This window comes from Papaver somniferum, chromosome 3 (genome assembly GCF_003573695.1).
Source record: "Papaver somniferum cultivar HN1 chromosome 3, ASM357369v1, whole genome shotgun sequence".
NCBI classification, from domain to species: domain Eukaryota; kingdom Viridiplantae; phylum Streptophyta; class Magnoliopsida; order Ranunculales; family Papaveraceae; genus Papaver; species Papaver somniferum.
In genome coordinates, this window is record NC_039360.1 from 220,838,117 (window position 1) to 220,857,058 (window position 18,942).

At 35.3% G+C, this 18,942-nt stretch overlaps 1 pseudogene; it reads right to left on the reverse strand.

Moving 5' to 3' along the window:
- Window positions 1-17,900, reverse strand: part of LOC113360691 — a 30,809-nt pseudogene extending 12,909 nt beyond the window's left edge.
- Window positions 17,901-18,942: the final 1,042 nt, after the last annotated feature.

The window sequence follows — 18,942 nt, forward strand, 5'->3', positions numbered from 1 at the left end:
AGGAAAAGTATTAAAAATACCCCAGAAAATCGCTAAAGGGACCCCTAGCAATGGATAAGGGGTACCCAAATTACTAAGGGGAACCCAACCAGCTATTCCCACCCCAGCCATTGTTAGGGGGACACCATCTCTATGGTTTAATCGCACTGAATTTTGGCTGGAAAATTATTATCAACAGCGAACTCCCTGAATTGGATTTGGACGTGATATTCTCGTGGATTTTCAGCATACCAAGTTGGTTTGGGCTTGGTTTGATCATACATGCAAGGTACGTGGATTAAAATCGAAAATAAAGGGGGATATGGGAAGATTTCCTAAAACAGGCGAAACAGGGCCTGTATGGGTGTTCAATTCAGTTGTATTTGGCTTGATAATCGAGATTTGATGAAACACGGGAGGAGTAATACTCGGGTCTTTGTGGATTGAGTTTGGGCGAGATTTAGTCGGATTTCTTCTCGAATTTTGATTTGCATTACCATGTTTCACAGGATCAACAATGAACTTATTTACGTAAAGAAAAAGATTGTCATTTATAAACACGGTGAAACGGGGGAGTAGTTTTTGATGGATTTTATGTTCGGATAAATTTGGTAGTACGTGGGGAATGGGATAGTGAATATCTCCTTATGGATTCGAATCTATCAACAAAGGAGAGTTTGGACTAAACAGGGAGACGTGTGAAGAAAATATGGAAATTATATCCGTAACTTTTGGAAAAAGTAAAGGAAGAAAATCAGAGCTTTCTTGGAGACTTGATTGGGCTGTGACATATATATATATATATATATATGTTGCTTGGAGTTCCAAAAGGGGCTATCGAGTAGTTTGGGGCCTTTACGTAGTTTAGGGGAAGCTCTGGTACGAAGAAATCACGCTGCAGAGAAAGTTGCAGCAGCAGGAGGAAGAAGACGAAGCTGAAGAACATTGGACAGACGAAGACAGTCGCAGAGGGAGTCTTTTTCAAACAGCATAACAGAAGTATCGTTATTCAACAATAATAGATAACATATATCATAAGCTTGTCATCTTTTCTCTGTAACAGTCCAACCCGTTGTAACAGATGTTTGTAACACCGTTGCAGCGTTGCAAACTGTCTGTTTTATTAGTTTTCTCTTGTTTTTCACCTATTTGAGCTATGAACAACTATTTTGAGCACGTGAATAATATGAGTAGCTAAACCCCAACACTGGGATGACGGAGGAAGCCATATTTCATACCAGTGGTAATTTTATTTTATTCTTTTTATGACTTTTTGCATTAATTTAATCGTTTTATGATTTTTCTTAATTAGTTGTGAAGTCGTATGATGATGTATGCTTGGTCTAAGTGCTTTTGATGCATCATTCTAGTGATTTACAGTTAATCTTTTTAAAATCTACCCTGGCAAAGAATTAGAGTCAATAAACAAGAGCTATAATTGTCTAAGAATTGATTTTTGAACCACATGGTATGAGGTTTGGTGGAATCCTGAGTCTCAGTAATCTCTCGACATTGTGACAAACCTTGTGTATATATTTTCTTTATTTTTATTGTTTTCTATTATTATGTCTGAAATTGAGTCTACACAAGTCCGAGTTGAACGAACTTTATTTACCACTTAAAAAACTACATCAGTCGTTAACCTGGTTTAGAAGAAGAAACCAAAGGTTAAAGGAGAATAGAAGAAGAAACCAAAGGTTAAAGTAGAATAGAAGAAGAAACCAAAGGTTAAAGGAGAATCGACTCTAGCTTAGCACAACTAGTATCACACAGAATGTGTGGGGATTAGGTTTCCCAGTTGCTAGAGTTCTCCGTTATATAGTCTTTCAAATCAATGTTTGCAATCAATGTTAGCTTGGTAACAAAGCATTCAATATTCACCGTTAGATGAAAACCTGATTAGATTCAAGCTAATATTTGTCAACCGTTATATTGAAAACATATCTTGTTATACACACATGAAATGCACGTTTCTAGGATTGTGTAACCGTACCCAAACTTGTACATTAGTTGGTTCAACAATAGTTAATCAAATGGTTAGCCATATGATCACTTTCATATCAACCATATTCTTCTTCACGATAACTAGTTCAAATGACTCAAATGAACTAGTTAGAGAGTTGTTCAATTGCAAGGAAATCTCATCTACTACACAAGACACAATTGAAGCAAAAACGATTTGATTCACTTGAATCAGTTCATGAACTATATAGCCACGGTTTGCAATCGCATTTCTTAGTTAATATGAATAAGTTCACAAACATCGTTTTTAGATATAACCTACTCAAGTTCGCGGACTGGGTTCGCGGAATTAAGTTCCCGGATGGAGTTCACAAACTCCAGCAGAAATTCTCGGGTTTGAGAACTTCGCCAGTTCGCGGACTTAGCTCACGCACTACTCCGGTTCACTTGATCAAAAAAGTTCGCAAACTTCGGTTCAAGGAATAAGGACTTATACATATATGTGTTTCCAAAACAATGCTTATATCCTCCAATGGTTATATAATCTAAACTCTCATTTCAATCATTGAAACATTCTCAGAGGACTTTATATAGTTGTTATTCACAAACCATTTTTCGTCAGAGCAATTTTTAAAGTGATTAAAACATAAATGACTTTCGTTACTAGGCTCGAAATACCAAATGTATATAATCTAAGTCTATATAGCAAAACGACTTTTGTCTCAAGATAGGAGATAAATAGACTTTTGAGTGATAGATAAGTTCAAGTCTCCACATACCTTTTAGTCGGTGAAGATCCACCAGTTCCTTGAATAGTCCTTCGTCTTGTATGATGATTGTCATGAAGTTCTTGATCTCAACTACACTTTCTATCCTAGTCTGAGACCTTATCTATAGTAGACAAGAAATCAAGACTTATAGTTTTGATCACTAACATTGAAAAACATGCTTGATATAGCAACGCATGCGAGTTCGACCGAGAAATGCTCTAACAATCTCCCCCTTTGTCAATTTTAGTGACAAAACTATCAATACATATGGAATATAAAAAATATATAAATAAACTTTTGTAGCTCCTATTCAACATGCCTAATCTTCAACATTACTCGAAATCTTCGTCACTTCCAAGTACTCCAATGATCCCAAAGGTTGTAAGTTTAGCATCATCGTTGTTGAAAATACGTAGCTATAACAACGAGAAAACAAGAGTTCTCAATCATTGTTATACAGTGTCAGAGTATCATTACACAACGTCAAAGTTCAATTGTATCACAACTTTAACAACAATACTATGGTGATATGTCACTCCCCCTTAGTCAATACTCCATCTCTCATGGAAACCACTCCCCCTTACATAATGATCCGAAAACCATATGTATTTTTAGTGTGAACTACATATTAATTCTCCCCCTTTTTGTCAATAAAATTGGCAAAGGTACAAGAACGGGATCCTAATGAAATTTCCGAAAGAGACATTTCATGACCAAAAGAAAGCATATATCATATTAATTAGATGCAATCATAAAGCCGAAGCTAAATGCATTCATCAAGGAGTTTAAAGATACAAGATAACCCCTATAATATTCCACAGCCGCACTCCCCGCAAAGATTTGGAAACTAAGCACAAGTTCAATGAATAACTCTTCCCCATAAAATGTCATTCCCGAAAGAACAACAAGAGCGACCTTAATTTCAAAGAGAAAAGAAGGATTTCTTTGGACATAACAAATCACATAAGAGTATGAATTTGAATCCAAAATATTTAATGAAATTAACCATAGGAGAACCCAAGATTAATTTAATCAAACATGCTCAACATAAGTAAACTTATGGAGACTTAAAAACTCTCAATTAGATTAATCACAAGAAAACCCATAATTAATCTAATCGAAATACACAACTAAACTAATCACAAAAGTATTCAATTTAATTGGTCATGCTCGACATAAAGTATCTCATGGAACAACAACTATGTCAAAACAATGACTCAGTCGATAGAGCTCAACATAATACACCTTATGGAACAACACAATATGTACACAAAAATTGTGTATCGGAGATCGACCTTATACCGCGGAATAAGCAAAGACTCATTCTATTTTCTATCACCATTTGCACAATGACATTCAATATACATAATCCTTGAACACAAAAGATTTTAACCTATCTTTCATCAAGAATTGACATAATAGGCTTAACTTTTGTATTTGTCAAAAGTCAATTCATTCTTTCATCAATATATACATATCAACTCATGAACGACTTTACTTTTGACAAAGTATGGGACAATCAAGTTCACGGACGTAAACACACATATCCCATAACAATATTCCAATATATAAAATCATAAAGATTAATACTGCAAAAAATCATCTTCCAAACAATTTTAGAATTTAAACAAATAAACCTAAAAAATGAAGATGAAAACGTTGGACATAGCTATGTGTAATCACAATAATGGCTATTCCAAACTCTAGTTATTCTTCTAAATAAAACAAGAAAAATAGAAGATTTACTAGGCAAACAAAAACACCATTTACTCATTCTCTTCTTCATCGGAGATACTCCAAGATGCTTGAATTGTGTTCAATTCTTCCTTGAGCTCGGGAAACTTCGTTGCAACTAATGACACTTGTTCTTGGACACACTTTACCCTTGAATTGACCTTACACACACCCTTGTGAATTTTTGAAGAAGACTCAAGGAGGTAGGGTCACCATTTTTAAGGAAAGCATCTCTTTGTCTTTTGCACACATTCTCCCTTATGCGTCTGAAGGTACAGGGACGAACCGGTTTGGAACCCCAAGAGAGTTTCCAATTGAATCAAAACCACGATCACGGAAAATTTGACCAATCAAGAAAGGGTAACCTAACATCTTGATGGGTGAAGTCATCGAAGTCATTTGAAAAATGATAAAACCACAAATATCGAGACTTTGAACACCCGTTTCAAGGAAATAAACCAATTCCGCAAACTCATGACTCCACCAAGAATTCTCAATTGTGGAGGGACAAAAATTGGAGATACCAAGTTTTCCAAAAGCCATTAAGACAATACTTAGATCATTAGTAGGAAACTTTCCTTGATTCCAAGTCACCTTCTTACCGCAAAGCCCAAGAGATATATCATCTTGTGATGGTCGTTCATCACTTGGTTTAGGAAGATGCACGTTTCCCAACAGAACGTTGGTAATCTTTGAAATTGATTCTCTATCAACAATAAATCTTTCTCTATTTATCATGGATTTGAATTCCATCTTATTAAGATCAACATCATGAATGTTGGCATAGAAAATTCTTGTGATAGAATCAAATCCTTGACCAAGACCATCAAAGATGTTTCCAAGATTGAATTTTTGAAGCAAACTAAATCCTCTTCATTCCCACTAGATAGATCCAATTTCTTTTCTAGGATAAAACCTTTAGATGAGATCTTTTCAAAAATTCTAGCACAAGAATCATCCACAAACCTAATCCTAAGAGAATTTTGGTCACAGGGGAAATCCATGCTAGAGGTATTTGAGCTTTTGGAACTTCTTTTTGAGCCCTTATACTTCATCATTGGATCTAATAAATTGAAAGGAACAAGAGGAATTTACTTACTTGGAGTGAATCTTGAACACCCTTTCTTTTAATTTCTCCAAAAAAACTTCAATGGAGGAAGCACACAAAACCCTAGAGGTTCACGTACGCGGACTGACGGGATGAAGAAGAGGGTGCGCGAACTTCTTCTTTAAGAGATCATTAATGGGCTCAGACCCGTTTGTGAACCGCGACCAACAAAAGGAAAGCGGGGTTTCCTTAGATGTTTGCACATCAAAGGTTGTGCATCCCGTGACAACACAATTTAAGAGAGACGATGGATGCAATAGAAAGCTTTATTTGATACTCTAAAAGAGAATAACAAAATTGTACACAACTGATAGACACATTTTTGTGTCTAATTTGATCTCAATACTATATATTGTTGGTACTTGATTTTCTACTTATTATAGTGTTTTATGTGTTTGTAGGTATTTTTGGACAATAAACATTTTTTGAAAATTCGGCTCGAAATGTTGGTAAAGGCATCGGAGGACACATGTTATTCGGACTCTCAATTTTGGATAAGGGGCACCTAACTGATAAGGGTCACCCCAGGGAGCCAACTGCTAATCGCACCCCATCACTGGTTAAGGGGACTCCATCTTCTTCCTTGATTTGAAAAGAAAAATTGACGGGAAATTTGGTGTCAACGGTAAAGGATTTATTATCTTTAAGATAAGAATATCTTCTTGCCTTATAAACATGAAGTTTTGAAGAAAAAGGAAGTTATCTTGTATTAAACAAGAAAGATATCCTTAGAAGCTTTTATCTTGGATTTTATTCTGCGAATTAAAGAAGATATGGCTTTAGTAAAGAAATATATAGAATAAAGAGAAGGAAAAATTCTGAAGATATTTTTAATTAAAAAGAAGAAGATTTTAGATTTATGGAATAATATATTTGAGTAATGTGTATTTGTGTGTATAAATAGAGGGCTAGAGAGCACATTTAGGGAAGCCGGTAGTCTGGAGCCAAGAGCGTTATTTCATTTGGAGTTTAATACTTTCAATTCTATTTTCTACTGTTTCTGATTATTATTATTTTAGAAAAAGGATTGTACGGTTTATTGTGAGAACTCCAATGGTGATTAATAAAATAAATTTATTTAATCATGTTATCGTCTCTGGTATTATCATGAGGAGCTAGACCTCATCACTGAGACGACGGAGGAAGTTGTTTTTCAGCCATGTGGTAATTAAATTAATTCTTTTATAACTATTTGCATATAATTTAATTGTTTTATGATTTCTATTAATTATTTGTTATTTTGTCTGATGTCGCATGCTTAGTTTTAATTATTTTTGATGCATCACGCTCACAACTTACAACTAATGTTTGAAATCTACTTTGGCAAAGAATAAAGTTAATATTTCTTTTATTTTGAGCTATAATTGCCTAGGATTAATTTCTGAACCACTTGAATATGAAAAACAATGAAATCCTGAGTCCCAGTAAATTCTTCATCCTGTGACAATATTTTGTATATATTTATATTTTCTTTTATTTAATTCTTAAAATCAATCTCAACAAAGTCCGAGTGAACGACAACCTATTTACCACTATCTAAAATCACATCAAATTTTGGCGCCGCCGACGCGGATTTGTTTATAGATTTGTTTTTAGGTTTTATTTTATTTGTTCTTTTTACGCGTTTTGGTATTTTTGTTTGCTTTCAGATTTGGAGCTAAGCTAAAGGAAAAAAGAGAAAGTGCTGAAAAGAAAGGAAAAGCCCAAAAAGGAAAGAAAAGAGAAATCCAAAAGGAGTGAAGAAGAAGATTTTGTAAATAATTTTATTTTTATTTTTTTAGAAACTGTAATTAAGGTTTTTATTTTTGTAATATTTTTTTTTGGACATTTTTTTTTCTTCTTTTATTCTGGACATTGAACATTGGACTTTATTTTTAAAACCCTACGGAAGGGTAGTTTTAAATAAACTGTTTGGAGAGAAGGACGACGATTACGATATCGCCTCGGCCGCTCGGGTTCGTACATGACATAGGAGTCGTGGCCCGAGTCGACTTCAACGTTCATCCCCTGTCTGGAACGGGAGGTAAGAATTCTAAACACCCGTGAATCCCCTGTCAGCGGGTTTACTGGATGATTTTGTATGCATATATGTTGAGGACCTGAAATCGGATTTAATTTTCTAGTAAAGGGCAAGGCCTGGCCAAATCAAGATAAGGACTCGGATTTCATCACCGTTTCCTTCTTGCCCGCCTTAGGAACACGTAACCTACGCGAAACTAAGCCTTAAAATTTGGACTAGAATGAGACCAATAGGGTAACGAGCTTATTAGGAAAGTCGTTCGAAAAATATTGGTTACTCTTTTGAGCATACTTTGAAGTTCATGATGGTTACTGTGAGTTGAATACGCCGCCTTGTAACGCCGGTGAGGCCTTGGGTATCAAGGATCCACTGAGCTTCCCTCGTCTCTATTCAACTTACTTTAACTTGGATTGATTCTAGAGAGGTTTGCTCAGATTGTAACGAATTCCTTTTCGAAAGAATAAAAGCTGGTCTAGAAACAATCTAAGGGAGCCATCATGCTTTTTGTTTGCTAGATAAAATAGGCTTGTTGTGGTTGAGTCAGCCTTTTTTGTGTTTGTTTAGAATTCCCTTGCAGTTAGGATGTCGAACTGGTATAGCCAATACAATAATTATCCAACTGAACAACATGGACATTACTGTTTTTATGATCATAGTGTGAATAGTGGTTGGGCACTCCAATCTTTTCAAGGTTTTGGGTCATACCATGGTGAGCCCAATTACTCTCCACACGCGCATTGGTCATACGGGCAAGAAGATTATAATACTAGTTCTTCGTCTTTAGAGGATACAATCAAACTATTGAAAAGTAGTCTTTTTTATGATCCTTCAGTTGCTATTCCTTATCTAGAAGAGTCTCTCAGGAATTTAGCTAAGTCATCATGTAAGTTAGATGAATCGACATACAAATTAGATGAGGTGAACAACGTAGTTATGGACGAAAAAACTGCAGCAACGACTGAATCTTCTTTGGAAGATATCCTCAATAGGTTAAGTGAAAACTTAGATCCAACACTTAGGGAGCTTTCTTTAGAAGAGACCCTTGAGAGGATAGTTGAGTCGACACGTAGACTTGAGTTAGAGACGAACGAAAGTATTGCTCGAATTGACTTGAATTTCCAATATAGTGTATCTAATAATACTCTTGAAAATGAGGATAGTTATTTGCATAATCAAGATATCGAGGTTAGAATTGGTGACACTCCTTGTGTAGATGAGGTTCAGCCATTTCCATGTTATGATAATGATGATTAAGATGTGGACAATGTTGATGAAGAATCTGAAGTATTTAGGCATGGTGATCAGGAATTTGTTACTCCTATTGAGCTTGATAATGATAATGATATTTCTGGTTCAAATCCCGATAATTTTAATTATTATCCACCTATTCAAAAGGACGGGGATTTGACTAGAGATAAACCGTTTTAGACGAAGTTGTACTTCCTTTTGATTACAAAGTCAATGATGGTTTAGAGGAACGAGTTTATTTTGAGTCCAGCGATTTAGAAACAACAATTTTAGACAAAGAAAGTGAACTCGTAAAAATGAGTGAGCATGCACCTGATTACAACTTAGAAGAATCAATTGACCATTTTCAGGAATCTAATGATTTAGAAATTAGAGAAATTGTGACTAGTCTACCTAGATACACTGAAAACTCTAAGTTTGAGGGTGATTATCACTTTCCTGGTGCCTTACCTTTAACTATTATAAATTCCCCTCGTGTAGGACTTGACATTTGTGCCTCAACCATCTTACAAGATTATCTTCATACACTTTTTTCAGAACCTAGTTGTCTCCATAAGAGAGCTCAGTTGTTAGAAACCCATCCTCTGGTTGATGTGGTTAACCCAGGCTATGATACCAAGATTGACTTTGTTTTCCCACCAAAATTTTTTCTTCCAATTGTGGGAACATATGATTTTCAGATGTGTCGGTTATTAAGTTTTGAGACTAAACCTAATTACTTTAGGAAAATAGGGTCGACACATTTTCTTAAGGAAGACCACCTCTTTCATTGTGGTCAGCTGTGTGAGTCAAATCTGATTGACTTAGAAGATCCCCAATTATTCAGACTTTTGTTATGCGCTTCTAAGTTCTTAGTTGAGTATTTTCAGACTCTTCAGCCTATCTTCAGAATGCCTTTGAGGAAATCCAACCGATGAAATCTTTTTATTTAGACCCTTTTATAGAGTCTGAACCTGAACCACAACTAGATGTAGTTGTCTTAAACAAGGGTATGTTCGATGTCTTCTTGGTTTGTTGTAGTTTCCTCTTCTTGTGGTTAGCACTTTTTGATCCAGATAACCCACAGTTATTCCGGCTACTGCTTTATGATTTTATGAGATGATTAATTCCTTCTGATATCTGGCTGAAGACTTTAAACTTAACACTTCTTGGGAGGTAACCCAATCTCATTCAACACGGTAATATCTTTCCTTAACTCTTTTGCTTCGAGTGGTAACAGTTTCTCCTTGTTCATGCTTTTAATTTTATCGTTAGAACATTGAGGACAATGTTAGATTTAAGTTTGGGGATATGGGAGAAACTTTCAAGTTGAAATAAATAAACTCCAAAGCCTAGAAATTTATGCTTATTAAGGTTGGCACTAACCAATCTAAGTGGATGGGAACATCTTGGTTATAGGAGTTGAGGAACCAATCTGATTAGATGGAAACATCTAAAAAGTCTATTCATAAAAGCACATAGCTCAGGTGTTAGAATTAAAAAAAAAAACATGGTAGTTTCGCCATATCTCGTTGAATCCTAATCCTTCTGTTTTTATTTTATAAGTGACTTGGTGGGGCACGCGATTCAAGTTGTTACCATTGCTAGCGTAAAATAGAGTGATTGAGATACCAAAATAAAAATAAAATTGAAACCAGGCCATCAGACCAACCGGAATAAATTCAATAAAGTCGACTACTGGTGCCCTTGTATATGCCAATTGTGCTGACCTAGAGTTAGGTTTATCGACCACTGGTTCCTTTGTATTTTCCAGTTGTGTTGATATTAGTCAGACAGGTATCTCAGTCCATTAGGATAGGTTCATCTTGGCAGAGGCCTTCAGACAGATATGGGAAACACCGTTCACTTTAAACCACCTATTTTTCTCTTTATCCATCTTCTTAATCTTTCCATGTGATTGGTTGACTCCGTTTATGATGTCTAGAAACTATCTGAGTAGAGCTTTGTCACTTGTATATGAATTTTAGTATGCTTGAGTGCAAACTCGTGTACAACAATTGAAATTTCGCATCATGGTACTTCCTCCTATAGTCAATGATTGTATGCCAACCAAGGAGATTCTTTAGTGCCTTTCAAGGTTCTGCGTAGATAGATAGGGTCTGGAGTAAATGTTTTGTGGGTACACCTCTGGTAAACCCTCCCAAGATTATAACTCGGTCACTAGGGCCACCTAGTGAGTTTGAATTTTCATTTCTAGAATAAATTTGCTCGAGGACTAGCAAATAATAAGTTTGGGGGTATTTGATAGACACATTTTTGTGTCTAATTTGATCTCAATACTATATATTTTTGGTACTCGATTTTCTACTTATTATGGTGTTTTATGTGTTTGTAGGTATTTTTGGAAAATAAGCATTTTTGAAAAATTCGGCTCGAAAAGTTGGTATAGGCACCCGGAGGACACATGTTATTCGGACTCTCAATTTTGGATAAGGGGCACCTAACTGATAAGGGGCACCCTAGGGAGCCAACTGCTAATCGCACCCCATCACTGGTTAAGGGGACTCCATCTTCTTCCTTGATTTGAAAAGAAAAGTTGGCGGGAAATTTGGTGTCAACGGTAAAGGATTTATTATCTTTAAGATAAGAATATCTTCTTGCCTTATAAACATGAAGTTTTGAAGAAAAAGGAAGTTATCTTGTATTAAACAAGAAAGATATCCTTAGAAGCTTTTATCTTGGATTTTGTTCTGCGAATTAAATAAGATATGGCTTTAGTAAAGAAATATAGAATAAAGAGAATGAAAAATTCTGAAGATATTTTTAATTAAAAAGAAGAAGATTTTGGAGTTATGGAAGAATATATTTGAGTAATGTGTATTTGTGTGTATAAATAGAGAGCTAGAGAGCACATTTGGGGAGGCCGGTAGTCTGGAGCCAAGAGCGTTATTTCATTTGGAGTTTAATATTTTCAATTCTATTTTCTACTGTTTCTGATTATTATTATTTTAGAAAAAGGATTGTACGTATTATTGTGAGAACTCCAATGATGATTAATAAAATAAATTTATTTAATCATATTATCGTCTCTGGTATTATCATGAGGAGCTAGACCCCATCACTGGGACGATAGAGGAAGTTGTTTTTCAGCCATGTGGTAATTAAATTAATTCTTTTATAACTATTTGCATATAATTTAATTGTTTTATGATTTCTATTAATTATTTGTTATTTTGTCTGATATCACATGCTTAGTTTTAATTATTTTTGATGCATCATGCTCACAACTTACAACTAATGTTTTATGAAATATACTTTGGCAAAGAATATAGTTAATATTTCTTTTATTTTGAGCTATAATTTCCTAGGATTAATTTCTGAACCACTTGAATATGAAAAAGAATGAAATTTTGAGTCCCAGTAAATTCTTCATCCCGTGACAATATTTTGTGTATATTTTTCTTTTATTTTAGTTTATTAATTCTTAAAATCAATCTCAACAAAGTCCGAGTGAACCACAACCTATTTACCACTATCTAGAATCACATCAACAAATCAAACCATTTCTTGCCCAATTCCAAGATATATACAGATGAGGTAGTGTCAGGATTGTTACCAAGAGGCATAATGTGCAGAGGAATTCTCATGCAGCATTTCAAGTTGATATGTGTGAACAGTTCCCGTGATGTAATCAACGTAATGATGATAATCAGGGCAGTTAGATCTTTCTATCCTTTGTTTGATCTGGCTAGAAGGAAGATTCTTCCGACTCCTAGGCTGTACAATATTATTCCATGGTTTAACATGTACAGAACCTTTTTCGGATTGATTCTTAGGCTTAACAGAATTAAGTTTTTCTAAGAATTTAAAAACGCTTTCGAATGCTCTGATAGATCTTTGTCAATTGATCCATTACGACAATCTTCCTCAAAGATATCAAGAGTTAATCTAGTGAGGGTCCATATCCTTGAGCGTGACGAACGTCTCCACAATCTTTCCTTCTTTTTATTTTTTCTTTTAGATTGATTCTCATCATCTAAATTTTCCTTTTTAGATGAAATGAGATTATCATGTGAACCCGGAGGTTTTAACCATAATAATCCTTGAGCAATCTTTAAGGACGTCTGGCGTGCGCTACAGATGCCAACAACAAGTTTCCAAAGAAATTCCCCATGGGACAATTTTTAAGGAACGAACAAACACAAACTTATTAGGCTTAGAGTGTTTGCCTACTCTGATACCAATTGAAAAAGAGGGGGTCTAACAACCACACCCAATATTTCGCTTAGCAATCTGTATGGAAAAACTCCAATATACTTTCTAGAGAATCAACTAGACAGACAGACTCAATCTAGATAAAAAGTATATCAAAGAGTTTATATCTTAATCTCTCGATTTCATATATACTCAAGCAAATAGAAATCTACGAGTCTTTATCAAATACTAGAGAGATAAATTGGATGGTACCAAAGACCAATATCCAAGTGTCAATCAATTTAAATCGACAACCAAAAGGTCGGATATTCTAATTGATTGATCAACGCACAACCTGTGATATTTCAATTATATAACAAAATATAATGCGGAAAAGAAATAACACAGACACCAGAATTTGGTTAACGAGGAAATGCAGAAAAACCCCGAGACCTAGTCCAGATTGAATACACACTATATTAACCCGCCACAGACACTAGCCTACTCCAAACTAACTTCGGTCTGGACTGTACTTGAACCCCAACCAATCTCACACTGATCCAAGGTACAGTTATGCTCCTACTTCTCTGATCCCAGCAGGATACTACGTATTTGATTCCCTTAGCTGATCTCACCCACACTTAAGAGTTGGTAAGACCCAAAGTCGAAGACTTTAATAAAAAAATTTGTACCACATAGAAAAGTCTATGATAATAGATAAATCCGTCTCCAACGAATATACCTACGAGTTTTGTTCCGTCTTTTGAAAAGTCAAGGTGAACAGGAACCAATTGATAATTCGGACTTATATTCACGAAGAACAGCCTAGTATTATCAATCACCTCACAATAGTCTTAATCGGCGTAGTGAAAAAAGATATTGTGAAATCACAAACGATGAGACGAAGATGTTTGTGATTACTTTTTATCTTGCCTATCGGAGATAGAAATCTCAAGCCAATTATTGCAATTGTACTCGTACGATAGAAACTGCAAGATCAGAGCACACAACTACGATATGCAATCAATGTTATATAGTTCTCCCTTATATAGTCTTTCAAATTAGGGTATGCAATCAATGTTAGCTTGGTAACAAAGCATTCAACATTCACCGTTAGATGAAAACCTGATTAGATTCAAGCTAATATTTATCAACCGTTAGATCGAAAATATAACTTGGTATACACACATGAAATGCATGTTTCTAGGCTTGTGTAACCGTACCCAAACTTGTACATTAGTTGGTTCAACAATAGTTAGCCAAATGGTTAGCCATATGATCACTTTCATATCAACCATATTCTTCTTCACCATAACTAGTTCAAATGACTCAAATGAACTAGTTAGAGAGTTGTTCAATTGAAAGGAAATTTCATGTACTACACAAGACACAATTGAAGCAAAAACGATTTGATTCACTTGAATCGGTTCATGAACTATATAGCCACGGTTTGCAATTGCATTCCTTAGTTAATATGAATAAGTTCACAAACATCGTTTTTAGATATAACCTACTCAAGTTCGTGGACTGGGTTCGCGGACTTAAGTTCCCTGATGGAGTTCACAAACTCCAGAAAAAATTCTCGGGTTTGAGAACTTCGCCAGTTCACGGACTGGGTTGGACTGAGTTCGCGGACTTAGCTCACGCACTACTCAGGTTCACTTGATCAACAAAGTTCGCAAACTTCGGTTCAAGTAATAAGAACTTATACATATATGTGTTTCGACAACAATTCTTATATCCTCCAACGGTTATATAATGTAAACTCTCATTTCAATCATTGAAACATTCTCAGAGGACGTTATATAGTTTTTATTCACAAACCATTTTTCGTCAGAGAAATTTTCAAATTGATTGAAACATAACATGACTTTCGTCAGTAGGTAAAGATGAACTTGGCTAAAGCGAAAGTTTACCAACACATATTTCGAGAAATAGATAGGCGAGATAAACTCGGCTCGAAATACCAAATGTGTATAATCTAAATCTATATAGCAAAACGACTTTTGTCTCAAGATAAGAGATAAATAGACTTTTGAGTGATAGATAAGTTTAAGTCTCCACATACCTTTTAGTCGATGAAGATCCACCAGTTCCTTGAGTAGTCCTTTGTCTTGTATGATGATTGCCATGGAGTTCTTGAGCTCAACTACACTTTTTATCCTAGTCCGAGACCTTAGCTATAGTAGACTAGAAATCAAGACTTATAGTTTTTATCACTAACATTGACAAACATGCTTGAGATAGGAACGCATGCGAGTTCGACCGAGCAATGCTCTAACACATTCAACCTAAATTAATTTCTCATGGCTTAAAACAAAAGAAATCCATCCAAATCCGTAATGGAACATTCTAAAACAAAGTTTTACATAATAAAAGATGAAAATACTTAAACAAGTTCATAACTCATTCATCCACTACGACCAACATTCTGTTGAACATCCTCAGAAGATGATATAGAACCCTCAAGCGTCTTGGAACCTCTTGAAAATGGTTCCTCGTAAAAATAGAAATAATATTATTAAGGGTTGCCTAACTCATGAAGTCTGGGAAGCAATTTTGTTTGTTGTTCAACACCTAACATCTTGTCATCATCATGGAACATGCCAGGTTCCTTAGCAACCACTTAGCTCGGCCAGCCTACAAACTTCGAATACTTGTATATAATTTGAAAAAATTATAAAATAAATAAACGATATAGTTAGTATATGTACCATCATCATGGAAACATATTGCAATGGATTTTTCTTGTGGTCTTTAATGCTTTTCATTTTCTCGGTTCTTGAAAATTACACAAACATATAAGAAGAAGGAAACAATTCACTTCACTAATGCAACTACGACGGGGAAATTTTATACGGCCGAACTGTTAGACTTGCGGGTGTGAAAGGTCCAGCCGTAAAGGGTAAATCGTGGTTGGGATCTGGAACCTCCTAACCATAGAAGTACATTACTGTTGTGAGTTCATAACGTCCCAACCACAATATTAGCTTACGACTAGGTCGATAACAACTCCTAGCCATAATCGTCTCAAAAATTTAATTTTAAGATCCACAACTTCATCAACCTAACCTAAATATTCGATCTAAAGCTAAAATAAATGGTGGGTTTTTCGATTCTTATCTAGTAGGAGCTATTTGTGGAGGATTCGCTGGTGCTTGAACGTATTTATTCACCAAATCTCCATTAAATACATTAACAACTTGGCATGTTTCAGAATCAGGGTTCAGTCGGCCTGATCTTGTCACTCTTGATCTTGTTGTCATCTTGAGAATCAATGTTATTTGTTTGGAGAATCAACATGAGTTTTTTTGGATATAATCTATGGAAAACAGGGAAAAAAAAGTTTTAGGTTAGATTAGGTTTTGTTTTTAGAGAAGGAAAAGAGAGAAATAGAAAAAATCTGATTTGAATTAATTTTAGGTTTTTTGAGGAAGGGTAAATTTGACTTTTTAGGTCCCTATCAACTTTTTGGATTGCCCAAATCTTATGCACAGTCGTAGACTTAATAGTAGGATTTATTTTAGACCAAAATAAAAAACAATAATTATCTTCATTATATATGGTTATATCTTCTTTATTAGATTTCCTTATACGGTTATTTCATATTCTTTATCAGATTTCCTTAACATTCATTATATACGATTATCTACATCTTCTTTAGTAGATTTTCTTTAAATATGAAATTTAAGCTAGGTCGAAAATCCAAACAAGTTGTTTGCATAATGGTTAGATAAGTAGTGAATATTACATCATGTTGATTGTAAAAACAAAGGAATCAACGAACAAATCTGAAAATTTTGTGAAAGAGTTTTTGAATCAATTCTCAAAAAAAAAAAAAATTATTTCAAAACCGGTCCGGAGATAATTACAATCGAAATAAAAGATTAGGGTTAAGTCAAAGTAAAATGGCATAATAGTCCCTTGTATCTCTAATTTAAGTCTGTGTCGCTGTAGTTTTTCTTCCAAGTCAGACCGAGACATCTAGTATGGCTCAGCTGATTGGTCTGAGTTGCAAAGGCTTGTGCAAATGTGTAGCGCCATGATAGCCCAACACAACCTCTATTTTCAGTACGTCTAGAGTTAACCTTCAGCTGGTTGTATGAGTCTCCTCTTACATCTTAGTTGCACCTGCAATTGTAACTTCACAAAAACACAAGATTTCCTAAGCATAACGGGACCCTACAACAATCAAGATTCATGTCATTCATTCGCTATTGTTAGGAAGAGGACCTGAACTCCGTCGCAATAGTTGTATTAGCAGCTACTTGATTCGTTTTAAAATTAATATGAACGGCACTTGCACCAATTCAAACACGTCAACAACACCAGCGTATTTCTTATCTCCCACCTTCTTAGTTCCAGCCACAACACCTTCTTGCACCGATTCAACTAACTCATATAATCGATGAAAAAGGCAACCACTCGACTATGCTTTTCTGGCATTTCATTCAGTGCCATCTCATTGCAGCAGCATCACTCCCTTGTAACATCTCCATTTGACCTTTGTAGAAGCTGCATCTACAGATTCATAACCACCACAAACACCAAATATCGAGCTCAAAATCAAACCCATGGAAATAAACATACCACCAACATACCATAGCCCTTATTAACATCATCAGTAAACCCTCTTAATTCCAGAACAACTCCCATCTTCTCCCTGCCATTTCAACAACCCGAACAGTACCAACATTCACTGAATTACCCAAAATGGAACCCATCTTGACCCCCAACGTTCTTCTTCCTTCATAACCACGCAATCAGCTTCAAATTCAACCTTGACTGAAAACATTTCCACCAGATCTGAGTTATACTCGATCCTTAGCTTCTTTGAACACAATTTAATTTAATTCCAAATCCTCTCTTCTCTAATTTGAGCATCAAAACATTAGACAAACTCTTCAGATCAATCATACCCCTCATTTGATTTCTTCTTATCCATCATAAATCGAAATACCCATTTAATTCATAGAAACCCTAAATTTTGCCTTCTGTAATTACACCGGTTATTGAAATACCTAATTTTTCCACTTGCTAATGATTCAATCTCTTTTAAACAACCAGATTAGGTTTGATTTGAGAAACACCCCCAAGTTATCTCTCGATTTTAGCACAATTTATTTTTGGTTTAGATGAACCAGAGAGAGGAAGGAAGAAGAAAATAAAAATTGATCTCTCTCTGATGGGTTTCTGTGCAAGGGTGTATCATCTAATCATATAAGCATCTAGACCATCCAATTTCTCTTGGATATGGATATCTGAGATTATTGATTCTGAGACCAACACGTGTGACATTAATTCCTATGGACGTCTATCGTGGCCGTTCAATTATCTTCGAGATTTCAACGATCTTAAATTAGGCTTTCATATTGACACACTTGGGCGAGATTTAATATGCTACTAACACGTGTACAGAAATGACAGTTTAGTAATCTTAGCATCTTCACGAGATCCGGAGAGATATCGACTAGTCAACACGAGAAATTGATCGAGATAACGGATTTGGATGGAATCCGTTTGATTGGCCTAGGTTTGTAAGAAATAAAAAAACAGCCCTAGAAATGAAAATGAGGGTCTAAAACAGGCCTAGTTCTGCATATAATCCAAAAAAAAATTAGCCCCCATAATTATAATTCCTGGTTCCGCCGCTAAATTTTGTGATCTGGGGCTTCCAGTGGCTCCACCTCTTTTACTTCCTTATTTTTTTAAGGTAGACCATTCCGTCAGACGCTCTTCCTTAACTCGACTCTTTATAGGAGGCGCCTCATCTTCCTTTCCTGCTCCCTTTCTGGTCTCACTCCTGGTGTTAATATTTGCTATTGAATATTTTAGAGTTAATTGGTGTTTGGGTCGTAAATGTTGGTATATCTTTGAGTTTGGGTCGTTGACCCGTTAGTCAATGAAGTCAACGAAGTCAAACTGTTAGTGTAATCTGACTCCGTCAATTAACTTCATTACGCAGCTTGACACTCAGTTAAATGTTG